This window comes from Aphelocoma coerulescens, chromosome 2 (assembly GCF_041296385.1).
Source record: "Aphelocoma coerulescens isolate FSJ_1873_10779 chromosome 2, UR_Acoe_1.0, whole genome shotgun sequence".
NCBI classification, from domain to species: Eukaryota; Metazoa; Chordata; class Aves; order Passeriformes; family Corvidae; genus Aphelocoma; species Aphelocoma coerulescens.
In genome coordinates, this window is record NC_091015.1 from 45,074,958 (window position 1) to 45,094,275 (window position 19,318).

Here is a 19,318-nt window from a genome sequence, read left to right on the forward strand (position 1 = left end):
GACACCAGAATAAAGGAATGCTGGAAGGCAAACTTTCCATTGGTCAAGGAGGATTGGGTTAGAGAACACCTAGGTAAATCTGACATCCACAAATCCAATGGCCCTGGTGGGATGCATCCGGAGTGCTGACAGAGGTAGAGAACACCATAGCTAGGCTGCTCACGGTCCTCTCTGAAAGGTCATGACGATCAGGAGAGATGGCTGAAGGCTGAAAGAAAGCAAATGTCTCTTGTCTTCCAAAAGGGCAAGAAGGGGGACCCAGGGAACTACTGGCCAGTTAGCCTCACCTCATTCCCTGGAGACGAGATGGAGCGCCTCATTCTGGAGGCCATCACTATCCACACGGATGACAAGAAGCTAATCAGGAATAGTCTGCATGGATTCACTGAAGGTAAATCATGCTTAACCAACCTGACTGCCTTCTGTAGTGAAACAACTACCTGGGTGGATGAGGGGAGAGCAGTGGGTATCGTCTACCTTGACTTCAGCAAGGTTTTTGGCACTGTCTCTCACAATTATCTTCATAGACAAACTCAGGAAGTGTGGACTGGATGAGTTGACAGTGGGGTGAATTGAGAATTGGCTGAACCAAAGGGTTGTAAACAGTGGGACAGAGTCCAGGTGGAGGCCTGTCACTACTGGTGTTCCCCAAGGTTCAATACTGGGCCCAGTATCATTTAACTTGCTCATCAATGACTTGGATGAAGGGGTAGATGCCTCCCCAGCAACATCACTGATAACACAAAGGTGGGAGAAGTGTCCGATACCCCAGAGGGCTGTGCAGCCAACAGGCTGGAGAGATGGGCAGAGAATAACTTTCTGGAATTCAAGACAGGCAAATGCAGATTCCCGCACCTGGGGAGGAATAACCCCATGCAACAGTGCTGGCTGGGTGCCAACCTGCTGGAAAGCTGCTCTGCAGCAGAGGACCTGAGGGGGTCCTGGTGGACAGCAAGCTGTTTGCCCAAGAAGGCCAAGGGAATCCTGAAGTGCATTAGAAAAAGCACTGCCAGCAGAGCTAGGGAGGTGATCCTGCCCCTCTACTCAGCCCTGAGGTGAGGACACATCTGGAGGGCTGTGTCCAGTTCTGGGCTCCTCTCAGTAAAAAAAAGGCATGGAGCTCCTGGGGTGAGTCCAGCAGAAGGCGGCAAAGATGATTAAGGGACGGGAGCATTTCTCTAATAAGGAAAAGATAAGAGAGTCGGGCCTGTTCAGCCTCAAGAAGAGATGACTGAGAGTGGACCTTATCAATATACATAAGTATCTGAAGAGAGGGTGTCAAGAGGATGGAGCCAAGCTCTGCTCAGTGGTGCTGAGCAATAGGACAGGAGGCAGTGGGCAGAAACTGATGCACAGGAAGTTCCTCCTGAACATGAGGAAGAACTTCACTGTGCGAGTGACCAGGCACTGGAACAGAGAGGTTGTGGAGTCCCCCTCACTGGAGATACTCAAGAACCATCTGGATGCAATCCTGTACCACGTGCCCTGGGATGATGCTGCTTGAGCAGGGAGATTGGACCAGATGACCCACTGAGGTCCCTTCCAGCCTGGCTGATTCTGTGATTTGAGTAAAGGAGGTTTATTATTTAGTAGTAGAAGCAGGCCTCGCTCATATTGTCCTCATACTGGGGGATGTCCAGCCCACCCATGAAGTAAGACAGCCGTTAAGTATATACAAAACCCAGCAAATGCTGCTTTTCTGCATTCTGCACGAACAAGCATCACACAAACCACTTCATTTTGCTATTTCATACAACAAAAAAAAGGCACGGTAATTTTGCAGTGAAAAATCACTCTCTATGTAAAGAAATGCCCAGACTTAGGGAGCAACATACTCTCATAATCAGCATAACAAAGGCAGCACAAGAGAAAGCAACTCAACTTCTAATCACGTTTTAGCTAACAGGTTGGTAGACACAACCATATGGAACAAGTAACGCCTCTTATCTGAATGAATGGAATGCACTTCAGCTGTGTGTTTGCTATCCTTAAATTAATAAGATTATGGGCGCACTATCTACTTGAGAACAGTGTAATAAAACTAGAACATTGCAACTTCCAAAGCTCAAATACGTTCAAACATGAGGTCTCTAACATGCTTTAACTGTCCCATTCTAAGAACTTCCCAAAGAAAAAAGAAAAATTAAAATTCAGTTGCAGTTCTAACAACAATATATTTTGAAAATATAACTGAAGGTAAAAGACTGAAAACAACTGAATATTGGAAAATAATCAGTGACAAAAATGAAACCTTGCATCACAGGGCTTATGACAATTCTACTATGTGACCTCTTCCTCTTCCAGTCTTCCTTCCATGTATTTAATCATCTGTTAGCAGAAATTTTTGTGGAATTGGCTGTCAAAAAGAAATAGTAAGGATGATCATGTTTTCACAGAAGCAATGTTAATAATGCATGAGGAAATGCAAAATATTTAGTTGCAATTTTCTGAGCTATTTAGCAAAATATTCACTAATCTTTTGCTTCATATACAGTATTTGGGTAAAAATAAAATCTCTACCCCAAATCCCTTCTACCTAATCAGATAAATTCCTCATATTAACTAAGCACATAATTATTCTTTTAACTTACTCCATATATTCTCCTTTTATCCCTTTTGAAAAGGTGCTCTTTCTTCTTATCTTTACCAACCAAATCTCTGAGTGGAACAGTCCTTAGGTAACACTCCCTAAGACTCCCATTACATTTGCAGGACCCGGTCCTCCTTGAGCAGTACCCTGCAATTATCTATCAAAAGAACAATATAGCATGGATCAAGCAATCCAGAGATTTTCTGAAGTGTGTGGACCACAATTTCATGACACAAATTATTAAGGAGCTGTTGAGGGGAAGACTTTCTATTGGATCCCATACTTAGACACAAGGAAGAACAGATCAGGGATATAAAAGCTGGAGACCACCTTAGCTGCAGTTACCAGAAGATGGTGGAATTCTATATCCTGAGAGGAGGTAAAAAAGCAAAAAGTGGGATCATAAGCCCAGACTTCAGTAGAGGAGACCTCTTCAGGGATTTGCTTGGAAGAATCACATGGCAGATGGTTGTAGAGAGAAGGGTCCAGGAAAACTTAATTGTCAGGGATGTCCTCCTTCAACCTTAAGAACTGTACATGCCAAACACCATGAGAATGAGCAAACATGGTGGAAGACCTAAACGGCTGAACAAGCAGCAGCTGGCAGAACTCAAACACAAAAACAAAGCATACAGGAGATGGAAGCAGGGACACACAAACTGGGATGAATATCAAGACATTGTCCAAATATACAGGGACAGGGTAGAGAAGCCAAAACCCAGCTGAACTTGAACACAGCAAGTGATCTGAAGTGCATCAGTACATCAGCAATAAAGGGAAGATCAGGGAATGTATGAGCCTAGTGCTGAAAGGGAACTTCATCACACAAGACAAAAAGGGACAAGATCCTCAATTCTTTCTTTGCCTTGGTCTTTACTGGTGAGACAAACCTTCAGCAATCCCACATCCATAAAACCAGTGTGAGGCAGGATCAACTTTGGGAATATCGAAACAAACTGTACATAGTATTTGTACAAAATGTACATAAGATGAACACAAGTCTATGAGCCCTGAAGGGATGGACTCCTGGGTGCTAAAGGAGCTGCTTAATCTCACAGCAAGGCCACTCACAGTAATATGTGAAGAGGAGTAGAGATCACAGCAGGGTCTTAAGGACCTCAGCAAACCAAATGCCACCACTCTCTTGAAGAATGCACAAATGAGGATCCACGGAATTACAAGCTGGTTATCCTCACATCAACCAGCAAAAAGAATTACACCATGCACCACACTACAGGCTGACGGCCAAGGATCTGCACAGCTTTGCAGGAAAGAACCCAGGCATTGTAGTGGACATCATGCTGAACATCAGCCAACAATGAGTACTCACAGCAAAAGAGGCCAAGACCATTAGGAAGCATTTTACTAGAAAGCCAAGGGAGGTGATTCCTCCTCTTTAGGCAGCACTGGTGATATTCTTCTGGAGTACTCAATACAGTTTTGGGCTCCTCAGTATAAGAAAGACACAGATTTACTGCAGTGCACCCAGCAGAGGGTCTGAAAGGTGATTTAAGTGTCTGAAGCATATGAAATATGAGCAGATACTGAGAGAGCTGGGACTCTTCAGCCCATAGAAGAGAATGCTCAGGGGCTTTTATCTATTTCTAGACATTTCTGATGGGAAGGAGTGCAGAAAATTGAGCCTAATTCATTTAAGTGGCAAACAGTCAACAGACAAAAGTTAATGGATACAAATACAAGGAAACTAATTTAAAAATATGAAGAACTTCTTTTACTTATAGGATAATCAAAGACTGGAACAGGTTGTCCAGAGTAGTTGTGGAGTCTCCACCTCCACCTTTGCAGATATTCAAAACCCAACCAGACAATCTCCTGAAGAACCTGCTCTAGCTGACCCTGCACTGAGATGCACTGAGATGAGAGGTTGCACTAGATGATCTCTGATGGAGTCTTCTGACTTTAAATATTATGTGAATCTGTAATTTGATTGATGGGAAAGCATAAATGGTTTTGCTCGAGTTATTTGTGTTCAACAGATATTTCTACATCACTAGTGTTAAAAATATATATACACACATTTTCAAATATTGTCATGCACATTATTTTCCTGTAGTTTTCTGAGACTCTGAAAGCATAATGTGAAAAAAACGCTGTAGTTGATAGCATGATCTTAATGAAATAATTGCACAAAAATATGTCTTTGACAACAAAACATATATATGTATATTCACACACATTGACATATATATTGAATTTAATCAGAGCATGAGTTTTGAATATAGAGGGTTTACATATTCATTCATGTTTGTACCAGAACAGCAGAAGAACTGGAAAGAAATCTTTTGTAGGGAAAAATTTAGGTAAATGTTGAAAACCAAAGGCTTACAAGATGGAATGGAGGTGTATATGAGAAAAATTGCAAGATAAAATTTGAATTCCTGCTCTCTAGATGTAAACTAAGCCTTATAAATTACACATATATTTTTCCCTTAAGCCAGCTTTGGAACACTGAAGAAACAATGCATCACAGGGAACTTATTTAAGAGAAGCCCTATCATACTGAGCCAAACAGCTCATTCTTTTTCTGACAATACAGGCTTTGTTTCTGCATTCATTTTTCTGGTGTCTGAGAGTTTTTAAAACATCGTTGTACTTCCTGAAGAAGATCAACAACAGTAGGAATGAGAAAATTAAGAGTTAAAAGTAGCCAAACACATCATAGTTTGCACTCCTGCTGTTGTAAAATAACAGAGAGAGAAACTTGAGAGACAGTAAGCTATTACTACCAGTGCATTTCATGCACCTGGCAGCAATATCGTTCTCACCGTTCCTAAGCACTGGGTCTGAGTATTTCTTCATGACTGCCTCCTATCCCCTTCAACTGTCTTTTTTTCACTCGTTCCTTGAACTAGTACTAATGCAGTCAGATCGGAAAGTTAATAAAGATCAAAACTAACATAGCAAAAGAATGCCTGGATGCACAAGCAGCAGACTGCATAAAAGTGGTGAAAACACATGGCTCGGGAAAGGGGCTTAGCAAGGCTACCTTCTTCAGTACCTGAAGTGGCTCTCCAAAGAGTCATCATTATTATGCTTCAGTTTATACTGCAGAGTAGTACTTATTCAAATAATAACTAACCTAGCTGTTCCAGAACAAAAGTAGCTGAAAAAGCACTTCATATTGATCCAGAAAGGATAAAATGCTTATGTTATCCATATCATTTGCATTTTCAGCAAAAGCAAAATTTAGTCACTCAGTAGTAGCCAGGGTATTTTTTCTAATTCACTTGCCCATGTAAACGGAAATTGCCAAAGGAATTTTAATACTGCAAACTGAAAGTAAGGTGCACAATCTCTCCTAAAGGACAAATGTGCAAAGAATCAAGAACCTCTAGCTTACTTTAAGATTTGAATGTTTTGCAGGGGGGAAACAAAACCAACCAAACAAGAAAACCACTAATCTTTGGGTTGTTCTACTTTTTAAAAAATGAGCCTTTCTAAAAGGTTTTCCATAATTTCCATTAGCAACAACTGTGAAAGCTGAGCTGCGTCTCCTCCAAAATTGCAAGCTTACACTTTATTGGTTTGCATTTAGCTATTCAGCAATATTGCCTTCCTGAGGTCAGCTTAATCCCATAATTAACAGTTTTATATCATTAATAGCCCTTCTGATTTAGAGTGTTTTTGAGCACAGTCTTTTCATAATGTTGGTTCTCAGAGAAAAATATCTACCTTTTTGCTTCTGAATTTTTCTGAGCTCCACTCTGTCCCAAGCCACCACCAACAGATTCACTTTGATTCTCTCAAGTTCAAGGACTGTAACGAACTCAGTTCAAGATCAGGATTCTTTGTCCATAAAGACCATTGGTCAGACTGAGCTTTCCTTTGTAAAGTAAATCTAATTTACCCTTTTTCTACAGTGCTGACATACACCTTAAAACAAGACAACCAGAACAGTCCTATGGTCAAGATTACCCAGTAATTTCAAAAAATCACCGTTTTAAATTTACAGAAAGAAGTCAGAAAAGAAAAAGGGAAAAGAGCTTTCAAAAACAGCTGTAGCATGTAAAAGAAATTAGCCTGAAGGACTGTAGGGAAAATATCAGCAATAGGCTTTGAAGAAATCTGGCTTGGGTCACTGAAAAGAAAACAGAGGCAGATGCTAGGCTGCCTAGCCCAGGTCACTGCAGGGAGAACAACAGCTGGTTATGTGAGTCTTGCCCGGGACCCAGAGTTGGTGCTTGATTCTGCTGTGCAATTATTCAGTACTTCCTTGATGATTTTAGTATAGGAGAAAAACCGAAAATAAGATGGATTTTTTTTTTTTTTTTGGTGGAGCTATGACAAATTGAACCATTTATTTAGTAACAATACTCCTCTTCTGTGTACATCAAACAAAAAGAGTTCAAATGTGGACTGGCTACACAGATCTACCTCTGAAATATATGTAAGAGGTTTTTGAAGTGCTCTACCAAGTTATCAATATTTTAACAGCTCTCTTAAAAGCTGTTTCATAATAGTGCAGATACTTTCAAGATTGTCTATGTTCACTCCGTATTAACTGTAGTATATTTTAAGACATTTTATTTTCATATTCAAACAGGGGTCAGAAGAGATAGTGTCCTCTGATCACTGTATCCACAATCACTTTTAGCTGAGAGTTAAAAAATTCCTTTTTATAACCCACCAACCAACATTCAATTCAACTTAAGGGAGTTGTTGTTCACACACCCAAGGCTTTTATTAAAAGCTCTACCGTTACAATTTCTGGATTATGTTACAAAAAACTGAACTCACATTACACATCCTGGTAAGCAGAAGAGTTTTTAAAGTGAATTTTTCCATGATTGCCCAGCTCCCCATTTCATGACTCATGCATATTATTCATCACTCCTTTTCATGAAGACAAGAAATTATAAATGATTACCATCTTGATTTGTCTGAGCACAGAAAAAAGTATCTTTAGAATCAATGGACAACTCTACTCAATAGATCAGCTAGTTATTCAAAATATGTTTCACTAAAAATGCAGAATATGTCTTCAGATGTGCCTATAGTTTTACTAATTGTTCCAAGAATGTATAGCATGCACATGCATACAATAAAGGCTCTCTCTAAGAAAGAGTCTTAAGAATAATACTTTTTAAGGTGGTTAAAGAGAAAAAAAGATTTAATTTTTTTTGAGGTTGTTACCAAAATAAACTTCTCAATTCCAAGTTATTTTGACATTCATTCCCAGGTAGTACAGGTATTTATTAAGAACAAGTAGGCATAGCAAGGCAAATAAAACTCTTCAGAAATTGTGAAAGAAAATGTTAAGAAAATTTTCTTTTGAACCAAAAAAAAAAAAAGATAGCTTAGACAGACCAGGGCAAGGAGTTTCCTAGCAGCGAAACAAAAACAAATGGCACAGAAAATGAACTGTATAGAAAAACGTGAAAGAAGTAAATGGAAAAGTGTAAATTATACGAATTTCATGCTGAAGCTTACTATGCAAAAGTTAAGTTTTGCAGTACTAATCTAAACCCTTTTGTATGAAATGTTGGAAGTGAGATAAATATATTTAAATGGTACTGTTCCAAATGCCTTGGATCTTTTAAAACTCTGGTCAACTGAAACATGGCACTAACTACACACATACCCTGATATATAGAAACATGAGAATTAATAAAAAAACAATCAAAAAAAACAAAGCTCTTCACACTTAATATTTTTGCAACTCTCTACAGGATATTTTTAATGTTTGTTTATCCTCACAACAGAGTAAGAAACATTAAATCCAGCTATAATCATATGTCAAATGCAAGAGCCTAGGATAAAGAAATAGCCTAAAATAATGTTTATTAAATATAATGCTGTAGAGAATATATTCATTGTCTTCAGTGCTACTATCAGCTTGTCTTAAGTTATACTTGAATGTTTACAAGATCAGAACTTCAGCTGAGAGGAAAAACCGGAACACCTGTCCTGCCATGTCTAGGTATATAATATCTTACCATATACATTAAGATGCCTACCAGAAAGAGCCACTAATATCTTACTAGCGATGCAGTGAAGAGTCAGGAAGTTCAGTGAAGAAGGTTGTGCCTAGTATGGTGACTTTACTGAAACAGGTTTTTCCTCTCAGCTGAAGTTCTGAAACAGTGCCAAGACAACAGGGTATGCTGGTGGTATTCTTCAAGTGTGCTAACTGCATGCAAATAAGCGGAAGTTACACTAGAAAAACTGATTTTCAGCTTCTCTCAGCACTGGAGACAGCATGAACAAGACTAAGATATTCTGACTACCACCACACTGCTGGTAAGCTGCATCCAAGGTAGATGTATCTTGGCAGTATAGGCAAACTTGCGAAGTGCTCCTTATCTAGATATGACCAAATTCATTAAAACATATTTCAATAAGAAACAGAATCAGCAAAAACATTCTGGATTTGAGGCTGATAAAATCAACAAGCTATGCTTCTCAAGTTGCTAGTCATCTTTCAGGTGCTAATCATTCCCCACAGTTAACATAAATAAGAAAAAACCCAAGGAAATATTGATTAAAGTTTATATAATATTCCCTACTATTACTGAAATATAATTAGTTACTGTAGTTCTCATGAGGATTTATTTCACTGCCTGCAGAATAGGAGGCATCTCCTCTCCAGGAAAGGTCACCATAATATGTGGACAGTTTACGTCAGGTGACTTTATGAATATCATATAGAAGAAGTGAGAAGGGGAGCTGTTGAAAAAACAAAAAATATTAGACTGCAGTTTAGACTATGAACATCTGAGAAGCCATGTTTTGCAGAAAAATACAAAACAATGATTAACAGTGCAAACAGAACAATTCACAATTTACAATGTGAATGTTTAATCATGAAGACATACCTCTTTAATGTTCTTTCAGATAAAAAGGTAACAACTTTCATACAGTAAAAGCATGTAAATAAATGCACAAATATTGTTGTAAGGAGGTAGATGTTTTGATAATATAATAGAATGATTCAACTCTGTCATTGCTTTCAGATGTCCAACACAAAAGACCCTGTGCTCTCAATAACCTACTGTTGCTACCAACATTAAGGCTGGAAATTTCTATCATCATAATACTGCTTACTGTGGTTACACCATTTCTCTCAAGTTCACATCTTCCTACAGCTGCAAGTGTCTCTATGGAATCCTTAGCGCAAGTCAGGAACAACTGCTTATTCCTTTTGGACCATGCTGTAGAGTGCAATCATGGACCAGGCCTGGTAACATCTTGCTGGTTGTACCTATTTTCTCTTGCAGACATTCTCTTTCTAGGCAGTGCTGCAAAGATTTTTCTGTGAAACACACAGAATTTCTACTAGCTTGAGGCTTCTTGTGTTGTTAGGTTTTTTTAGCCAAGGTCTCACTAAGATCCATATTTCATGTGAACTTGTATTTTAAATAATGTTTGTAACATATCTTTTTAAAATATCAGACTTTCATCAATATCAGCTCTGATCAATCCTACATCCCTTAAAACAGACTTCCAAAATGCACTGCAAAGCATAAAATGAAACAGAACTTGAATAGCCATTTTACAAAGCCAATGCATGTGTTTGGTCACAAATACTGGATTATTTCTCTAGTATTTCCTTCTTTTTAAACTTGTAAAGTTTGATTTGAGAGAGTGCTGATCCCTATTCTGTGAAGCAAGCTAGCGTCATTAGGATGACAAAATCAAGTCTTATTGTGGCAAGAAGAAACATCATTTAGTGTCAACAACACACTGCTATTGATTTGAACTCCTCCTTGCCTCACGGGTGAAATAACAAGCTCCTACACACAGACTCTCTAAGCATACCAATAGAGGAAAGAGGCAAGAAAAATACTAAAAATGGCTGTATTAAAGATACAACAGGAAATATGTGACTCATGAGATGCAAATTCTTTTATCTGTATGAAACAAATTGAAGAAGAGCTTAATATGGCTTCTGCAATTTCTATGGAGTTAGATTAGAACAGAAATATACCTACCAATAATATACCAGATTTAGGCTTCCCAACCAGTATCTCCTAACTGTTCAACACTCTCTGTGAAACAAGACAGTTTCATTTTCATTATCTAATACTTACTAATCATTTTTCTAAAATGTCGCCTTATTTTAGCATCCTGGCTCACCATTTCAGGAGAAATGATCCTTTAACAATACTGGTAGGATCTCAATAAAGCAGAGGTAAGAAACTGTCAACACAGCCAGGTTGACTCTTTTCCTATTTCTGAACAGACTCTAATTCAGACAAAAAAAAAAAAGTATCTTTCTTTTTAAAAGATAAAAAAAAGAATAAACCCATGGTCATGCAATATCAATATAATACCACCTCGCAGTGCCCTGGTTTTGGCTGCAATAGAATTCATTTTCTTCCTTAGTAGCTGGTACAGAGCTGTGTTTTGGGTTTAGGATAGCATGAGAAGAATGTTGATAACACACTGATGTTTTTGTTGTTGTTAAGTAGTGCTTAGTCTAAGACTTAGTCTAAGTCAAAGGACTTTCCAATGTCTCATGCTCTGCCAATGTGGAGGCGCACAAGAAGCTAGGAGGGAGCACAGCCAGAGCATCTGATCCAAACTGGCCAAAGGGATATTCCACACCACAGAATATCATGCCCAGTAGGTAAACTGGGGGGAGTTGACCAGAAGGGGCCGATCACTGTTCAAGGACAGGGACAAGCTAGATGTCAGTCAGCAGGTCGTGAGCAATTTAATTTTTTAAAAATTGTTTTTCTTGGGTTTTATTCCTCCTCTCTTTTTGTTTTCTCTCTTCTCATTACTATTATTATTATATTTTACATTATTTCAATTTTTATTTCAAAATCTTGTAGGTTTTTACCTTTTTCCAATTCTCCTCCCGATCCTATCACAGCAGAGAGGGGAGTGAGTGAGGGGCTACAAAGTACTTGGTTGCCAGCTGGGTTAAACCACAACATACATCAATAATTCCTTTTCTAGAACTTAAAGCCATGTATTTAAGCAAATCTGCAAACTAAAAAATGTAGTGAGATGAAATACTACTTGTGTTGTCTAACTGCACCCAAAATTTAAGCTAATTTCAAACACTTTTGTAGCATCAATTTAGCATGCTAGAATTCCATAGCCTATCTCTTAAAACACGAACAAAGTAATATAAAAGGCATAAAAAATTATTTCAAGATAACTTCCTTTTTAAAAATACAGAAGTATAGGGAACAAAGCTATTTTCATACCACATCCAGAAAATGGATGAGGTGTGAAAGAAATCTCTTGTTTAATGTGACCTTTGGCTGTACTTCCACTTGTCATCATTATGAAGTAGCTACTCTCAGTGCCAACACATAAGCTGTGTTATATTATCCCATAACAGTAGTAGCACGTCTTTCAGGGAGCGTTTCATACTTCAAGAAACTGGTGGCAGAATGCACTGACAGCACTTACCTTTGTAGCTGCTTATAATAGGTCTTATTACACAATAAGACCTCATTTACAAAAGGAAATAAGAGTGTACTAAATTTCAGAGAGCATATCGCATAAACTAGGATGTGTTGAGGAACTCCCTTGGAGTTCTCAGCTTCAGTGAAAACATTCAAATAAGGAGAAATGTAAATTTCAGATTGGAACTCTGCCCCAAATAATAATATTCAGGGCTTTGTTACTGTGCACAGACCAAAAATACTGCATCATTAAGATCTGCAACATACTTGACTTTTCTTAACGCATGTAATTAAGAAAATATTTCTGGAAAGCAAATGAATTTGAAATTCAAGTAAGATTAATAGAACAAATACGACAAATTTACGTTTTATACAATGGTAGCAAGCTGCAGAATAAAAATCAGTAGCTATCATTATCTAAAGCTGTTCATCTAACACCATAGAGAGAAAAACTATTGATACATACTGTACACACATTTTTATCCATGTATATAAATCAAAGGAAACAGCTTCCTTTAAGGCAAGCATATGAAGATACTAAAGCAAGATACAAATTAAATATTCATACATTCAATATTTCAAAATAAGGAATTTGGATATACACATGCATAATTTAAGTTCTATAGTGAAACCTGTCTACAGAGGCCATTTCTACTGTATTTCAACAGCATTGAAACTTGAAATGTACAATGCAGCCTTTCCATGCTGTGTTAAAACTTTAAAGTATATAGTAATTCATTTCAAGCACTAAACATAGAATAAAGGCCACATTATGCACACGACACTTCTGCAGAGGAACTGCTGCTTTGCCCTATTCATTACAGCTCTGAAACAAGGCTGTCAGTCCCACAAGGTGGTTTTGGACCGCCCGAGGTACTCAGTAGGAACTGAAGCCAAACAGGCAACTTCAGGAACAAGGTGGCTCAGGGGCCCTGAATAGCCCATCAGTCAGAATTGACTCAAAGTCAAATTCTGATCCCAGGCACCAATTTTAAACTCTATTGAGATGGTGCTCACACATAAAGCGTGAAATTGGCCCCTTACATTACTCTCATACATTGACTCAAGCCTCTATGGAGTAAAGATGGTATTTCAGACCTTTATGATTGGCAGAGGAAAGGAACACAAAAACAGTTTTCACACTATGTTGTCCACTAGAAATGATTCTTTGTGATCACAGAACCTGAAAGTAGTTTACGTACAATAACACAGATGTTAAATTTGAAGAGCTTATAAATACCTATGCATGCAAAAAACTCTGTGTGGGGGAAAAACCCCTACTATCCACCTTCCTCCCCACAACACATATCTTCTTCTGCATGTGTCTAAAGACACCACCATTCCTCCCCATGTACTTAAAACTTTGCCACTAAGAAAGAACTCTCTATATGGGTTATTAATGTGACTATTTTGTTTTCTTATTACAAGTTAAATGTATTAGTTCAAGTATCCAAAGTCTCATTTTAAAAACATTCATTTCACTGGGACAAAAATAGCTCATGTTAACTTGAAGAATAATTAAAGAGTATTTATTAAGGGGAAATAAAGCTACTCTATTTCTACACAGTTTAAAGTAAACATTTATCTTTGCCCCTTAAAGGTCACTCATTTGATCTTGACACACCTATGGAATTGCAGAAGCAAAAGCTAAATAAGTAGAAAAGTGGTATTAAGCAATATAAAACTAAACAAAATTAGTATCTACATGGTAAATTACTTCATTGAAAACCATCTATGGATTCTGCAAAGAATATACTTTTGCCTTAGAGCTAGTACTTTAATTTTCAAGAACCAAGAAAAAAAAAATCAAAACTAGTCAGTAACAATGCAGCGTCGAAAAGCAATAAACTCAAAATTAAGTTATAAATAATTTAAAGCATGTCATGAAGATGTATTAATAATTCATCAGATAAATAATTTACTAAATAATCAAATAAATAAATAATGAAATACATAAATAAATCAGCAAATAAATAATTCTGCAAAATAACCTAAACAATAAGTCACTAAAACAAATGACAAACCTACAAAACTACAATGATTTTCTAAATTCTGATAGTTTTAAATAAACAAATGTATATAAACTAGATCAATCTTTGGTGGATAGAGAAATATTTTTCACTGCTATTGGTGAATTCCTGATTACACTGCACAAGGATACAATTTTAGATTTTACAAGAGTGCAGTTTTTCCCTTGTAAATTATTAACACGATTGCTACAATACATCCTGCTCTGTATTTTACATGTAATCCCTTCATGTAGCTCATTTTTACCCCCAAAAATGAAAATCTCTTTACAACATTCTTAATTCACACAATTTCTTTTTCTTTTCCTGGGTGCAATACTTACAACACTGCAATAGCCTTCTTGGTGGTTCTCTTATTGTCTTCTGCGAACCTTCAGAAGTTTTGCTGCAGGGGAAAAACAAGTAGAATAACCTTAATTATTACAGATGGTATCTCATTCATTAGCAGATGACAACATTTTATTTGAAAGCACAAGAAAAGCTGTTTTATAATTCTACAAAGCAACTTAATGTGAAACAACCATTACAGTTTGCAGACTACCGAAAGTTTTTAGAAGTCTTTGGTGGAACGAGTTCAAGCAGACTGAGGCCTGTTTCTTGTATTTAAGCTGACACACAATCTGTGCAAACTGGCACTAATTCAGATGTAAAGATAAACCACGAGAAGGACAAAATACTTGGCTGACATCTAATGTTATCCTTGATTTTGGAAGTTCATAGTCCTTGAAAGAATACAGTGAGATCATTTAATATCCACTATCTAAGTACATTCACAATTTAATTAGAATACTGCACTCCAAAGCAACACTGGTACCACAAAGGTCAAAATCCACTCTTCTCCCCAGTCAATTTTCAGTCTCCATTTATTTTAATGAATAATATTGACAGTCACCATAGCTTTCTTCAAAGTGGTATTCTCTAAATACAGCAGTTGAAGAAATGTGCCACAAGTGTAATCATGTTACCAACTTTTATCTGTTCGGTCAAAAGGTTTATTTGCTTTCTTCCATAACATACATTTCATACAGGAAAGAGCGAGACAGTTTTACAAACCATGCTACTGACATGGATTCTTTATCTCTGTACTGGACTGTAAAAATGAAGGGATACATCAAACCTGAGGTTATATATTGTATACATGCATGGCTTTTTGCTACTTGTTTCAAAGGGAGTCAGTGTGCAGAGTTGTTTCTACAAGTAATATCTCAAATTGCTGATGGTGCGGCTGTATTTCAGCATTTACAAGCATAAAGGATAATTTACTCTTAAAACTACCTGGGCACATTTTACTTAACAAGTCTCAAATTCTCTTTAGGGATTATAATAAGAAAACACTTTGCTTAATCATAAATTTTATATTTATCTTGGCTAGACACCCTCCTTTGGATAGACTGCCATGTTTTGTCAAGAAAAATCAACACAGTGGAAATGAAGTACTTGTTCTGTTGTGTGGTCATTCAAAAGAGTATGTAGAAGTAATGTAAATGTGCACCAGTGCTGCTGATAATTTCACGCTCTCATACACTCATTTCAATTTGCTTTAAAAAGGACTATTCCTCCTGGCTAAATATAGACATCATGAAAAAGCATACCTCCCCTTTGAGCTAATAACACTGCAAGCCCCAAGACACAACACTACAAAAACTTTTATATTTTAAGGAATGTAAAGCACTTTCTTCTCACAGTATGTGCTTCTGAAGTGGGACAAATGAGACTGGTTTTTTTATTAAGGTATTCTCATTTAGTGTACAGATATCTGTTTGAAAATGACAATTCATTCCCACACCACATCTCTGAATCCCATCCATCCCCAAAACAAATCATATATATACCAAATGCTTCTTTTTAAAAGCAGTGGGTCCTTGTAAAATCAGCCTATACTTTACTATACACATTAGAAGATTTTGAGGATTACTGGGACATACAATGGTTCTGGAGGCTCTGGAATCAGACCTTCTATAGGAAGTACCATTTAGTCATAGAGCATTCATCTGCAGCTTTGGATCCTCTGGTAGCAAAGTGATTTTTCATCAGTGAGTTACAGTAGAGCTAAAACTGTAATTTCAGTTACTGACATCTTAAACCCAAATGTTTTTCTTCCTTTTAAAATTTACTTATTTTTTAATTACTTTCATGTTTAATTGGGGCTTCCAGACTATGGTTACAGAACTCACCTCCTCAGACAACTACTTCTGTCTAAGCTGGAGGGTCATACTCCCTGCTCAAATAAGACACATAAAACATTTAAAGAAGGACACAAACCAGCCAATGACCTGGGATACTGCCATATTTCTCCCACTTGCAATCATATGCGAATTCCACCCCACACAAGAGACAAAGACAGAAACTGAATTTGATTCCCTTCCTCTCTTCTGCCAGCTGGTCCTTTGCTCCCCCCACCAGCCCTCAAACATTGTATAGGTGCCTTACACAACAGATCATGAGGAAAACTTGTCAACAGAAGACTAAAGCAGAAGGCACTGATGTTCAGGTGTACTTCACAGAGAAGAACAGCAAAAATCAAGTAATTGTGTGCATTCTCTACTCTGCCCAATCTGGAAAGCTGTGCTACAATAGGGAGGCTCCCTTGCTGGCACTCAAGTTAATTTGGGTGATAATTTAAGGAACTGGATTGTACCCCATACCTAAGAAAAAATTTCTAGTATTTACAACGGCAAAATTATAAATATGGCTCACGGTAAAAGGACTGAGCAACAAGCTATTCCATTCTCTACCTTTTGATACTGCCATCACCAGAAAGTTTCTTAGTTTGAAGGTACAAATCAGACCAAAAGAAACCACATACTGCTGCTTCCTTCCTATGGGAACTCATGAATATAGGAAACAGGGAAATTTGAGAAAGAGATTACCATGTAATATCAAAATTTAGGATTTTTTTTTTAATACTTAGGAGTAAACACAGGGAGAAAGAGAAAGGCTGAACAGACCTGCTTAACCAAATTATAGTTAATGTAAAGTACTGACCACTATATTCTGACCCACTTTTGAAAGATTCTTGGAATTGTTCTAAGTTACACAAAATATTTTGCATTATCAATGAAAAAAATAAATAAAAGAAACCTGCAATCAATTATTGTATTTGGGAACTTAAATAACACATAAATCTTTCAAGACCAGAAGATTCATTCATTCTTCTGCCACAATTCCCTCCCTCCATTTATTACAAAAATTAAAGATTAACTGTTTGGTCCACTTCACACAGAAAGATACTTTTGTGACACAGTACAGTACTTAATAAAAATTTTTAATCTATCTGATTTTTTTAATCATAAAAAATAAAAAAGTGTTTGTTATACATGTTGGTAAGTCTAACTAAAAACTGTTAAAGTAATTGGGTCCTACAATGTTATAGGATAATCTTGAGTATGTTCTTGGCAAAAACTTTGGGTATTTCTGAATAACTTTTTAACCAGCTTCTTCCAATTGTCTCTAAGGTAAAAATCAATTTTAAAATATTAAAACATAGCAAAATGTTAAAACCCAGACTACTGAATCAACTCCTATCAATGCAAGACATAGCTCATTTGACTGTTATGACCCACGTTTCCTCGTCGATTTTTAGATAAAAACAAGCAGATTACCAGCAAAGGTTTATCTCAAATTCCCACATGTACAGCATGCCACATTAAATATATGCAAATCAACCTCTTTTTCCTCTAGTTTTTTTGAGCTGACAACTCATATGACCTGAAGCCATGGTTAACGACTACAATTATTTGACTTTCATATTTATACAATCAGTTATCAGATCCGCATGTTAATTGATTTTAACAGATAGTTTTGTATTCTAATGATCAACAGTAAATGTACATTTTACCAACCTCTTGATTTATAAGAAAATAAAACTTGTATCAGTTTTCACAATTAACCCTTCATTGCATTGATTTGCGTTATTCAATGGGAACTTCTCAATAATATGTTAACCTAGAAGTACTCCAAACTAAGTGACCTTAACTTTGGTAGCAAAATTTAATTTTCCAATTACAGACACTCTTCTATTGTGTTTAAAATTTATTTAAACAATGCACTGTCAATTTAATAGAAATGATGAAACATAATTTATACTTAAATGGACTGGGCAAACAAATAGTTTCCATTTATTTAATATACACATTTTGCTAATTAAAAATTCATTTCTCTTTTTCAAAGAACCTTAATCACACACTCCTGTATTTTAATAAGCCCTCAGATGTCACATATATGACAGAGGACAACACTACATTTAAGATCCTTATTTTTCAAGTAATATGCTTAGGCCCAAAGGGTTCCTCTGTTGTCATCACGAAAAATATTAACTGAATTGGTCAGGTTTTTTTTACATGGCTGAAAATTTATTCTTTGCAATTCGATTTTTATTTTGGATACCCTATTTATTGAACTATAAAATACAAAATTCCAAACTGCACATATTTTCATGTGAAGAATTGACTATTTTCTAAGATTATACAACGTGCAATCATTATCTTCCACAATTAATGTTGTTCTTCTTTAAGTCTATTCATATAAAAGAGTGGATATTGTATTTTACTCTCAAAAAGATCAGATCATGTCTTGTTCTATACAAGGGCTCTCCCAATTTAGGCCTTAATTGCTGTTGTACTAAAGGATCACACACCAATTTTGGTAATGCAAGAGCTGCTGGATCCCTTTCTCAGCATGTTTTAATACCAATATAGAAATTTTAATTTCTGCAAAATGCAGAATCTATTTTTTATAAATAACTGAATGAGGTGCAGAGGTTATTCAGCTTTTATCCAGGTGAGCTTTGTACACTTCAAGTTCTGCAACTATTCTCTTTTCGTCTGGTAGATCCAATTAATTTCAAGTGAGATTTATGAGACATTTATGAGATTCTGAGACATTCTCCACAACCAAAAGAGACATCAGCGCACTCATGTAGATACACAATGCTTACTCAAGTTCCTGTAATGAACCAGGGACAGAATAAACTCCAAGTCACATTCCCACAACCATGAATAAGCACCTTAGCCCCTAAAACACTCTTTAATGGACTTCTCTGGTTTTTAAAAAGTCTTGATTTCACACTGAACATAATGAGAAAGGTAGTGAATATATGATGGGATTCTTTTGCTTACTTAATAGCTATTTTCCTTAAACTAAGGTCAGGCAACATGACAAATACTGATAAAGCAAGTTCTCTTCAATCTTTCCCTTACTGGGAAACAACTTCTTGGTCTTCAACAGATCTTGATTTAATCCTGAACATAATAAGAAAGTCTGTAGGTCTGCAGAAAGAGGAAATACATTCCACTTTAATCACTAACCCCATTGAACAC

At 36.7% G+C, this 19,318-nt stretch overlaps 1 protein-coding gene across 6 annotated transcripts in view; it reads right to left on the reverse strand.

The window, feature by feature from the left end:
• TBC1D5 (TBC1 domain family member 5) overlaps positions 1-19,318 on the reverse strand; it is a 337,427-nt gene that overhangs the window by 293,857 nt on the left and 24,252 nt on the right. For all 6 annotated transcript variants that reach the window (XM_069007252.1, XM_069007244.1, XM_069007246.1 and 3 more), the window contains one exon: positions 14,324-14,385. The gene's annotated coding sequence lies outside the window, so the exon portion shown is untranslated. The remainder of the gene's footprint in view (positions 1-14,323; positions 14,386-19,318) is intronic.